The following is a 12,375-nucleotide window of genomic DNA, read 5'->3' as shown; positions in this document are numbered from 1 at the left end:
TTAATGTCCAAATGAAAGATTTGCCAGTTGAACATAGCTGACAAAGCCATTGGCAATCAAATGGTATCCATTTTAGCAACTAGTGCAAATGTCTCATGGTAATCCACATCAGGAAATTGAGCAAAACCTTTAACTAGAAGCCTTGCTTTATGCTTGTTCAATGAACCATCAGAATTAAACTTCTTCCTAAACACCCACTTCACTCCAAGAGCATGACACTAAACTCCATGTCTTGTTAAGATTTATCATTTTTAACTCTTCTTTCATGGCTTCTTTCCATTCTGATGACTTAAATGCTTCTTTAGGTGTAGTAAGCTCAAACAATGCCATATGACAACTTTTAGAGATATCCTGTAACAATCGGGTGCCTTTCACAATAGGCTCATCCACTATTTGTTCACTGTCAAGCATCTTTTCACTGTTTATAGAATGGAAGTCAAATCCATTTGTAATTCTAGTATACTGCACTAGATTAAGCTCCCAATTTCAATACGCTCTTTCATCAAATGATACATGTCTGCTAACAAAAACTTCACCTGACTCAATCTGATAAATTTTGTAAGCCTTAGACTGTTGACTATAACCAATGAAAATTCCCATCTTTGCCTTGGGTTACAGTTTATCTCTAAGTTCTTCAAGCACATGTTGATAGCAAATAGGCCCAAAAATCCTTAAATGATCTACAAAAGGCCTGATATTATGCCAAACCTTATAAGGACTTTTGTTGTTGACAACTTAAGTTCTCAAGATGTTCTGCAAGTAAACTGCAATGCTAGCTGCTTCAGCTTAGAAGCTCTTTGGAAGCTTTTTTCAAATAGAAGGCACCTACACATCGCAACAACAATTTTGTTCTTTCTCTCACTTACACCATTCTGTTTAAGATAGTATGGAGCAGTTAATTGATGAAGAATGCCTTCATTTTCCAAATAGCTTGTGAATTCTGAAGAAGCATATTCTCCTCCATTATCTATCTTTAAAGTCTTGATCTTGCAACCAAATTCATTCTTAACTCTAGCTTTAAATTTTTGAAACATAGAAAACACTTCTGACTTATGCTGCACGAAATAGATCCAAGTCATTCTAGAGATGTCATCAATAAAAATAATAATGTATCTGCTTCCATTTAGAAAAGGTTCACTCCTAGGTCCAATAACATCATAGTGAACTAAGTCTAGTCTATTAATTGTTCTATTCAAGCTCGATTTGGGAAAAGGCTTTCTGGTCAATTTGCCAAGCTGACATAAGCTGAATACAAGGCCATGTTCATGCAATTTAGGAAGGTCCATTAACAAACCAAAGGCACTTGCTTGTAGTAATGACTTATAGTTGTAATGGCCTTGCCTTTTGTGCCTCAAATATTTTTGTTCTGATGAAGATTTTATTGCAGACAAGCACATATTTCCCCATTTTATAGGAAAACAATTTCTCACCATAGGAACAGACATCACGTAAATACCAAAAGGTTCATAAATTGTGCAAGCATTATTTTTAAACACCAACATATAATTATCATCAACTAACTGGCATACACTTAATAGATTTTGAGTTATTTCAGTAACCAAAAGCACATTAAGAACATACCTGGTGCCTAAAGTGGTTTGATTTGTAATTGTGCCTCTCCCTATAGCTTGCAATATATAACCATTTCCTATTTTTACTAAAAAACAATGATTAATGTCAATTTAAAAAAATAACTCAACCTTTTAAAGTCATGTGATTTGAACATGCACTGTCAAGAAGCCACTAATTTTCATTTGCTGAACTTGAATCTGTAATAGACATAAATAAGACTGACACCAGGGCATTGTGAAGACAAAAACTTTCTTTGAGTATAAGTAAAGTAACAGATAACTTAGTCTAACCTAACCTAATGTGAAAATAACCTAAATAATATACTTCTATATCAAAGACTTGCTTTGTAACTTCAGCCTTCTCAACTTGTTTTGCAGCCTATGGTTTCTTATTTCCTACATCAGCTTTATTCTTGCAAACTCTTTCTACATGTCCGAGCGGCTTACATGCATTACATTTGACCCCAGGTCAAAACCAGCAATAATATTCTGCATGGCTCCTCTTTTATAGTAAAAACAAATTGGAAACTTTCCTTTTCTATTCTGAAGTCTTCCAGTAGGAGTACCAGCTTTATCCTTTTATTTGATATCATTTGGATTCTTTTTAAAGGAAGAATCTACATGAGCTTTACCTTTTGCACGAGTAGATAAAGCATGAGCAACTCTTTCATCTCTCTTTGATACTTTCCTCTGTTCATCAACTTCGAAAGCACTCACTAAATTTAAAGTTTCTTTATCGAAGCTCACAAAGGTATATTGATTTTTGTAAAAAGACTCCTTTCAAATCACAATCAAATTTGACACTTTCTAAACCTCATGATATGTGACAAAATGACAAATGTCAAGACCAACTGTTGCAGGCTTAAAATTGTATAAGGCTATTTTGACAAAGATAGGCTCAAAATTCAATATGGATTTTTTCCAAATGAGCTTGAATCTTTAAGGGTGCTTGAGAGTCTTAAACCCTTAGGAAGGTGTCCAATGCATTCAACTGTCTTGAAATGGTCTATCTCTAGTGCTTCTTGTTATCACCTTAGTTGGAATCATGAGTGGCTTCATAAATTCTCATTTTCGCTCTAGACTGCCCTTTCGAGTTTTCACCTTAGAGCTTCATCTTTTTCACTCACTTTTTTTCTTTTCTTTTTTTTCTTTCGTCTTCCCTCTAGATTGCCCTTTCGGGTTTTCATCCTAAAGCTTCATCTTTCTCACTTGTTTCTTTTTTTTTTTTTTTTGATTGATTGTTCCATCATGCACTTGAAAAACTCAAACTTAGTCCAAAATGACTTAAGGGATTCAAGAAGGTAATTTTAGCAAAAAAAAAAAAAGTCAAGGTTTCATTTTCTATGTGATGATCTCTTTCTATCAGATAGCTCTTCAATTTAAGTATCCACACTTGATCAAAATGGACTTCTTCAGGCACGTAATGCAGGCTATAGTTAAAGGTTCTGAAAGAAATGGATACACAGGCCCAAAACATGTATTTAAAGGTGATTAAACCAAGGATCATTCATTACTGCTCTAAGGACTCTTTTAAGATATTTGTCCTTTCTCAAAGCATGATTTTTCCACCATTTCTCTTCTATGCTTTTTCTTCCTTTCTTTTTTTCAATTTTCATTTTCATTTTTTCTTCTTCATTCATTTTTTCAAACGTTATGTTGATGGATTGAGTTTGAAACTTTCAAGAACTCAACTTTGCATCTGTTCCCCATAATATAACAGATGTTCGTTTTTTCCTCAAAATGAATCTTCTATCATCCATGCTTTTGACAAAAAATTTTCTTCAATATTGCCCCCCAATGTGGGAGGTAATCCTTGGTTGAGGTGCATTTTAGAGACAATGTAATAGGCTCAAAGGGGCAGCAAGCGGATAATTTCTCATTTGTGAAGGAAAAATGAAACATGGTCATTTATCCTCTCAACTATGGTTACTTCTATTAAAGAGCAAATCCCTAGAAAAGAACAATTTTAAGATCAAAGCTCGATTTTTTTCATTTTTTCACTTTTGACACCATTTGAGTATTTCAAGTGCATAATGTCACTATCAACTTTCCTCGCCATTCACTCACTTTTTTTTTCTTTTTTTTGTTTTTTCACTTCACAACTGAAGATTGAATCAACCTTTCCAAAGTGAAAGGATTCATCAAGAATGTTTTCTTTCTTAAACAACCACTCAAATGAAGGCTCAAGAGACAACTCTTAACAATAAAGGATCCTTAGAAGCCTTCAAAGATCTAATATCAGAACACCTTCTCATGGTCAACTCTTTTAAGAAACACTTTTGCTAAATGAGAGAGGAAAGAGGGCTATTTTTAAAAGCCAAGGTGTCTTGAAGGTATTGGGTAATCTTGCTCTTTTGATCATCATGCCCTAAAATAAGATCAAGGATGGTTTTGAAATGTTCACATTTGGCATACAGTTGAAAGAAATTGGAGAGGTTTTGGCATATTTGAGACTTTAGCATAGTCTTGACATTTATTAACCTACCACATTCAGAGTCTTTATAAGAGTGCCTAATTTGCTTGATTTTTAAAGAAAAATTTTGCAAAACCATCAATTATAACATTGGTCATTGCCTAGACAAAGATCATTGTCTTTTGGTACCACATGATAAGGTTAATAAACCATCAAAACTTTGCTTCCTTTTGGACTCAAGTTCTTGAATATCCTTATTTGAATGGTCTTGGGCTCCAAAGTGTTTAAAGAAATGGTTAGAAAATGTTTGCAAGGACAAGTTTGTTCCAAACAGTAACCATCAATTCTTTCGAGATCATGTGCACATTTTATTGTCAAAAACCTTTTTCCTTTATGACCCTTTTTTCTTTCTTTCTCTTTTTCTCTTTTTTTTTTTTTTTTGAAAAATTTTTTGTTTTTATGAACTTGAAAAAATGTTATAAAACCTTTATTGAAACAATCGTATCACATCATAAAACTTTAACAATTTTCATTCAACAAAAACATTAACACTTACAACTCTTAACAAAAATTCTACTCATTCCATGCATCTAACTACAAAATAAAAACTCTGAATCATCCATTTTTCCTTGAGACTTGAGGCATTTTCAACTTCCTAATAAGAGCCCACTCTATGGCACGACCGATTTCCAACGTTCCATAAGCTTCAAAGTCAAACTGCCATCCTTGATGAGATTTTCAATTTTCTCTTTCAATTGCCTACACTTCTCTGTTGAGTGTCCAAATGCCCCCATGTGATAGTCACATTTAGCATTAGGGTTATAATTCCTTGCCGATGGGTTTGGAACTATCTTCATTGGCACCAGACTGAGGTATTGATTCTCAATTAGTATAGGCAAAAGTTTAAAGATTGGCATGGGCAATTGGCGAAGGTTGGGTTTTGGCAATGGTTGAGGCATAAATGGGGGTGTGGGTGCTTTTGGGTGAAAAATTGATTATGGAATTGGTTGATAGGGATACAAGCTATGGGAAATATGATTCCAAGAGGGGTGGGAAGGTTTGTATGCACAATGAAGATGGTATGGATTGATGCCCCATGGTTGCTCTTCACATATGATAACTCGTGCCTCCTCTCTCATTTTCTTTGAGGCATTACAATTTTCCATGCTACTGACACTATTCTCTTTGATTTTACCCTTCTTAATTGCATTCTCAATCATCTCTCCTGAAATTACTAAGTTAATGAAGTTCTTGGTAACATTTTCGATTAGCCTATCATGGTATGGTGGGGGTAAAGTACTAATAAAAAACATTGTTGTTTCTTTTTCAGTGAGAGGTGGTTGAACCTCTGTACAGCATTTCTCCATCTTTGAACGTATTCCTTAAAACTCTCAGTGTCTCTCTTCTCCATGTTCTACAAAGAAAGCCTATCCGGGGCCATGTCCAAAACATGTTTATACTGAGCTACAAACGCCCGAGCCAGGTCTTTTCATGTGTGGATTCGATTGTGATCCAACTGGACGTACCACTTTGCTGCAGCACCGGTGAAGCTGTCTTGGAAGTAGTGTATCAGGAGCTTGTCATCATGTGCATGTGCAGCCATCTTCTAACAATACATAGCGATATGAGCTTTTGGGCATTTGGTTCCATCATATTTCTCAAAATCTGGTACTTTGAACTTAAGTGGGATGATCACATCAGGTACCAAACACCAATCTATTGCATCAATAGAACCATAGATGTCCATCCATTCAATAGCTTTAAGACGCTCATCCAAAAAGTCATGCTTTTGTTGCATTTGCAATTCTTTCTTTAGCTTAGAAGATTCTCCTTTTGATTTTTCTTGCTTTCCAAGGTTATCTAAGTCAAGAATAGGAGTTGAGTCATAGAAATTTACCCCCGGAAGTGACACAGTTTGCCTTTTCATCGGCAATTAACTCTGTCTTTGCAAACCTGATGATCCCTCAAAAGACCTATCCTCTTTACTAGTGATCATCTCCATTAACCTTTCTAATTGTTCCTTTATCTCGTCCTGACATTTCTCGATCTTGTCCATTCGTCTTGACTACTCATCTCCCATGATTCTAATTTGAGTCCACGTATCACACAAACAGCCAAAGGGTTTTCTCGAGCTTTTATCTTTTCACAAAATGGAAACAAATTAGATTGAGTGATAAGTTCTTCCTTACTAGAGATCTTCCTAAATGTACACCTTCTTTATACAAAACTTGGAAAAAGATTTTTTTTCCATGAAACCAATGACATTGTTGCCTATCCTTTCATTCTATGTAGCGAAGTCAAATGACAGTACTTACAAAAAAGTGGATGAATGATAAATGCATGGGTATCAAAATGGATGTTTAAATGCATGACAAGATGACTTATGAGTCAATAGATGATGAATAATTTGGGGCACTCTTTTTTTTTTTTTATGCATGATGAGATTACAACAAGATCTAAGATCTAAGTTGTGTAAAACATTTATTTTTCTATTACTCATCATTTTTTGTTTTATCTTTTTTTTTTTGTATTTTATATATATTTTTTGTTGTTTTTTTTTTTTTTTTGAGAAATCCTCCTTGTTATTATGAAACAAAATTTGATCCAAATTGTAATAATTTTCTTGCATCATTCAAGGAATAAATTCATTTTCTAATAATTGTTCACTAACATAAATCCAAACTTCAAAAGAAATTAAGCACAACTATATCTAAACATTAAATATTCTAAAACCTTAAAAAATTTTACTCGAAAAGAAAAAGTCCTAACAAAGTCCACTTTTGCCACCTAGATGCCTATTTGGATACCTTATCACTCTGTCCGACCATCTTTGCTGGATCAAACCACTTTACATCTATCAATGCTTGTACCTTATGCTTGAATGCAGTACAATCTTCAATGGAATGTCCCATGACTCCACCATGATAATCACATTTTGCATTTGGATTGTACCACTTTGGATATGGAGGTTTCAAAGGTTCTATAGGCATAGCAGCAACAAGGTGATCTTGAACCAATTGGTTAAAAAGTTCACCATAAGAAATGGGAATAGGATCCAATTGCTTATGTTGTTTCTTTTTGGATTGTTTTTGGATGACACCTAGGCTAGGAGCTGGGGTGATAGGGAATGGTGTGAACAATTGGGCTCGAGGAGCTTGTTAAAAGGTGGTCGAAAGGTGTTTGGGAAAGGGTGCAAACTTGGACGTAGACCAATGTTCGTGGGTTGAAAAGTTGGTCGAAAAATGGTAGGTTGGAAGTACGTGCTCGATGGCAAACCACTGTTTAAAGGTGGTGAAGGGCTTAGAGGTCCCATCTTGGATATTGAGCTCTTTAATTCAACCATCTGCATATTCAACTCGTCCATCCCTTTCATAACTTTTTCCAAACCCAGATCTTTACTTGGGTCACTGAGTGAAATATTGGTCCTATCAAGGACAAATTGGCCTTCCTTCAATGGTCGCTTAAGGCATGGTTCAATTTGAAGTGATTGGAATTCTTGAGGGTGAATCCCATTGGTTTTGTTGAGACATTTAACCATTTTCATCAATTTGGCAATCTGTCCTTTCATCTCTCGAAGATCATGTCCGAACTCTTCTTGATTGCACTCTAGTGCACTTATCCTTGCTTCCAACTAATGTTCCATATCCTTTCAACCCCCCAAGATTCAAATCAAATAAATTAGAAAAGAATTTTGAAATTTGATTGAAACCTTTCTAGATGTTTTCCATAGATGTGGATTTGTTCTATTTCCTTCAAACCTAATAAAAATGGCGTGGTTCTTTATTAGAATAAAAAAAAGATGAATATATGGATATGGATGCAAATATGTCATGTGTATGAATGCATGAAATGCAATGATGCTTTGATGAATGAATGAAATGATATGGAATAGAGTACCCCCACAATGTAAGAAAATTAAAACAATGTACATGCAATGTGAGTACAATAAAAACCATTTTATTAAAAATCATGTAAAGTGAGAATTTGAAGATCTATTCAAAATTAAAATCCTTTTTTTTCTTTTTTCTGAAAGTAATGAAAGAATTGAAAAACCCTTTTTATGTCTTTTTTCATTCCTATTCAAATGGAAAATCTTTGTTTTTTTTTTCTTTTCTTACTTTTTTTTTCTTTTTTTTTATTTCCATAATATTATGCAAGAAGTCAAAATAGAGAGACTGAGAAGTAATCCTTCATGTGTTCCTATTTAAGGGTACCTCCTTCACAGTATGTTGGAATGGCTCTACCTAAAGAAAGGCTACTCACAATTTTCTATATGCTAAGTTTGGGTTACAAACGAAGCTAAAGGCTCCCAAATCGTTCCTCACTGTCGTCCATGCGGACTAGTAAAGCACCTTGATCCTCACCTATTACAGGCTTCAAACGGACTAGGTTCGATTTGAGTGGGAGTCTTTACTAGCCCGTGCGAAAGTTATCACCTCACGAGAGCGTAGCTACTAAACTCCCTCCTAAAAATAGACATGACCCGAGTAGAAAGCTTATGCATGAATGCAAAATATGTTATGTGTTTGAAGGAAAACATCAATTTTGGACCAACAATCTCACACCCCTTTATCCTAAATCCCCACAATTATTGAAAGCAATAAAGTAATAAATATGAGATAAACAAATGCATCAAACAAAATATGTAGAGCAAATCATCAACACTAAGGAAATATTGAATTGTTTAAAGCCTTAGATAACCTATTATTATTTAATGGTTCGACTCTCGGCAGTCCCTAGTGGAGTCACCAACTGTCGTAACGTGCAGGTTCGGGAACTCGACCTCCAGACGCGAGTGAAAACTCTAAAAAACTAAAAAATTAGGAGTTGCCACCAACTTTTTTTTTTACTAGGTGCAATTGGCCACCTAATGACTCGATTCTAATAGACGATGCCTTAAATTAATTTTAAGTCCATCGAAGAGAACCTTAAACTGGTCTACGATTTTCTAGATCTAGGCTCGGGAGTACGATTAAGCTCGGGGAAGGATTAGCACCCCCGAGACGCCCGTTCTATGAACGGTACCATTTTAAGATTATCCTATTAGGCTTTAATTTTTAATTTCACTATATTTCCTTAGTTATTATTTTCTTATTTTATCTCCTATTTAACCTAAAATGGAATTCAAATGTAAGGCAAGATGAAATACATGGTGTGGGATAAAAATGTCAGATGAATAACCTTTTATTGAGAACGTTCTCCCGAATCCACCCATCATACTGGTGGGATCCAGGGTGTTCTCTCACCTAAGGAATTATCCGATAAACTCGCCTTCGCAAATTTAATGAATAATTTTCATCATCGGGGTCATCGTACGTTTTTCTTTAAAAATAACGTTTTCGTGCATAATGAACCTAATTCGGGTAAAAGCCTTTTATTAAAGATGTTTCTCGAGCACTCCCATCATACTAGTGAGACTCGAGAACATTTTTTCACCTAGGGAATTTTTTGAGAAATACTCACCTTCACAAGATCCTCGGGAGATCCCATCATCGGGGCTTAAACTCGAAAACAGAAATATTTATATGCAATGATATGCATGATGCAACATATATATATGCTATGTTAATGCAATTATCTATTTTTTGTCATTTTTCATTATTTATATATTTTTTATTCTTGACTAATTTTTTTTTATATAATGAAATTTTATTTATTTAAAATAAAAATCTCGAAAACTCAGAATCGATGCCCTCCCATAGTACTGGTTGAGCCTTAATTCGGATTTCAAACCTAGGGAAAATTAGCCAAAGATTGCGACTTCTCGCGTCCCGACCAATCATCCCATCATCGGTATAGAATTAAGTACTTGTCTTATTTATATGAATAATTCTTCACCTTGCTTTAATTTTCATTTTACTCATTTATTAAATCTATTTTTATAACCTAATATGTTCCTTTATGTTTTTCATCTATCCCAATCCATCCATTAGCAAATAATTTTCCATCTTTCACTTAATTTAATCTATATATTTTTTTATCAAGCTTCTATTCATTTTGGTTCACTTATCCCCTTTTTTCTCTTCTCTTTCTTTCGCCTAAATCTATCATTTTTTTTAATAAACACTTCTTTATTTCACTATTGTATATTTTTTATATACCTAAATATGTTTTTATAACTAAGTAATTTTTCTACTTCCTTCCTAATTTTACTTTCTTTTTATGTAACTAAATATATATTTTTCTTTTCTATTACTAAATGTTTATTTTTATATATTTTTATATCTCCTATATAAGTAAATTTTCTATATTTCTAACTTTCATATTACAGCACAAACATATCTCTACCTATTTTCCTTTTTATTTATCATCATTATTACTTTTATCAATTGCATAAAATTATGTTAATGATTCTCAAAAATAAAAACAATCAACCCAATCATTATGCAACAAACTCAATATGTCAAAGGTCCAAAGCTTACCCAAAATTTGAGCCCAAATCTACTCAAGGAGAAACCGGATCTGTACAAGGCTCGCTTGCCCACTTAAAGGACTCAACCTCCTTCCTCCGAACAGCACCGTTTCAAGGCCTTTAGTTGTCTACACTCCTTCATCAAACGGCGTCGTTTGGTCATATCTACATCTAAAAACTCCCCTTTTTCCTCATCCTTCATTTTCTGCCCTCATTTTCTCTCTCTAAAGGCAACACTCTCCTTTCTCTCTCTAAAAATCTCACCAGCTTTTTCAACCCAAACAATAACTCCCTCTATTCTATCTCACCACTGAATGGATATCTCTCTCTACCGTCGGTCAATTGCTCCTTCACCATTCAAGTCGGTCCGTCGCCTCCCCTTTGCCGTCGCACTCTCTTTCTATGCCCACTGACGAAGAGACCCAAAATCCCCCTTTCACCGGATCTCACTTATCCTCCCTAGCTATCAGCCCCAAATTGAGTTTTTTTCCCTATCGGCGGCACCAGGATCCTGAAATTTGGTCCTCTTTTGCCCAGCAGTGAACCGTAGCTCTCTTTCTTAGCTCTTTCCTCCCGCCGGCGACTAACCCAAAGCTTCTCCACCCTAACCAGCGACACCAAAGAAACCCCCTAAAAACGAGCCAAAAATTCTCCCCAGGAAAAAAACCATTCTCCCTCTCTCATTGCGCTTATTTCCTTTTTTTGTATTTTTTTTATATTTTTTTTTGGATTTTTTATGGATTGTTGTGGTTGCTAGGAAGCTTAGGATTTTTGGTCTACCGATTGTGGTTTCTTTGCTGCTAGAGGCTTCGATTTTTGCAAGTTACTAGGGTTTTTTAGGATTGCCCATTGCTCCTCCGATCCTTTCTTTTCGTTGTGCTACAGTGCCTCCTTTATACTAGGTTGAAGGGGGCACGCTCCACTACTCTGCCAGACGTGAATTTTTTGCATCTGGTAAAGTGAGGGTGGTGCCTGGCAAGGTGCGGACGCACCTTGCCAGTCGTACCCCTCTCTCTCTCTCTTCTATTTTTATTATTTTTATATTTATTTTTTTTAATTATCTAAGAAAATTTATAGTGTCTACACTTTTGGTGGGTTACAAGTATCCATCTACTTCTTTGTAGGTTATCCACTTCTGGTGAGTTAGTGGGCTAAAGTATCCATCCACTTCTGGTGAGTTAGTGGGCTAAAGTATCCATCCACTTCTAGTGGTAAAATTATCCGTTCACTTCTGATGGTAAAATTATCTTTTAGAATTAAAATAATGATAGAATAAATTATTATGGCGACCTCTTCCATATCTATGATCATAATTATTAAATAATATTGTATTCACTTTAGAGGATCGATGGATTCATAACCATGATCATAATTATTAAATGATGTCGCATTCACTTTAGGGAATGGAAGGATTCATGGTTTTGTTTATCGCATTCACTTCAAGGAATAAACATTCATGATTTTTCATTAATAGCTATATAATAATAAATTAACTTTTCAATCAAGGGACAAAATATAATATATACTACATGATAGCAAAATTCATATTAAAGTTTATTTTTATGGAATGAAAATATAAAAGAGATATCAAGTCACTTACTTGATTTGCTACAACCAGAAATTGAAGACCAACCATTGAAATCTTTTTAAAGCTTGGAGATAATGAAAACAAAATAATACCAACACTTACGTGATTTGCTAAAATCAGAAATCAAAACTCAATTATAGCAATCCTTTTGAAGCTTGAAGATGATGAAAACAAAATAATACCAAAACTTGAAAGATTAGAGAATCATGTTAATAATGTGTTATAAAATATAACTGAATCCTTTTAAAGCTTGGAGATGATGAAAACAAAATAATACCAACACTTACCTGATCTGTTAAAACTAGAAATCAAAACCTAATCATTGAAATCCTTTTGAAGCTTGAAAATGATGAAAACAAAACAATACCAAAACTTGAGAGATTATAGAATC

Source organism: Theobroma cacao, chromosome 2 (assembly GCF_053813885.1).
Source record: "Theobroma cacao isolate CCN51 chromosome 2, ASM5381388v1, whole genome shotgun sequence".
NCBI classification, from domain to species: domain Eukaryota; kingdom Viridiplantae; phylum Streptophyta; class Magnoliopsida; order Malvales; family Malvaceae; genus Theobroma; species Theobroma cacao.
Note: the sequence above shows the minus strand (reverse complement) of the source record.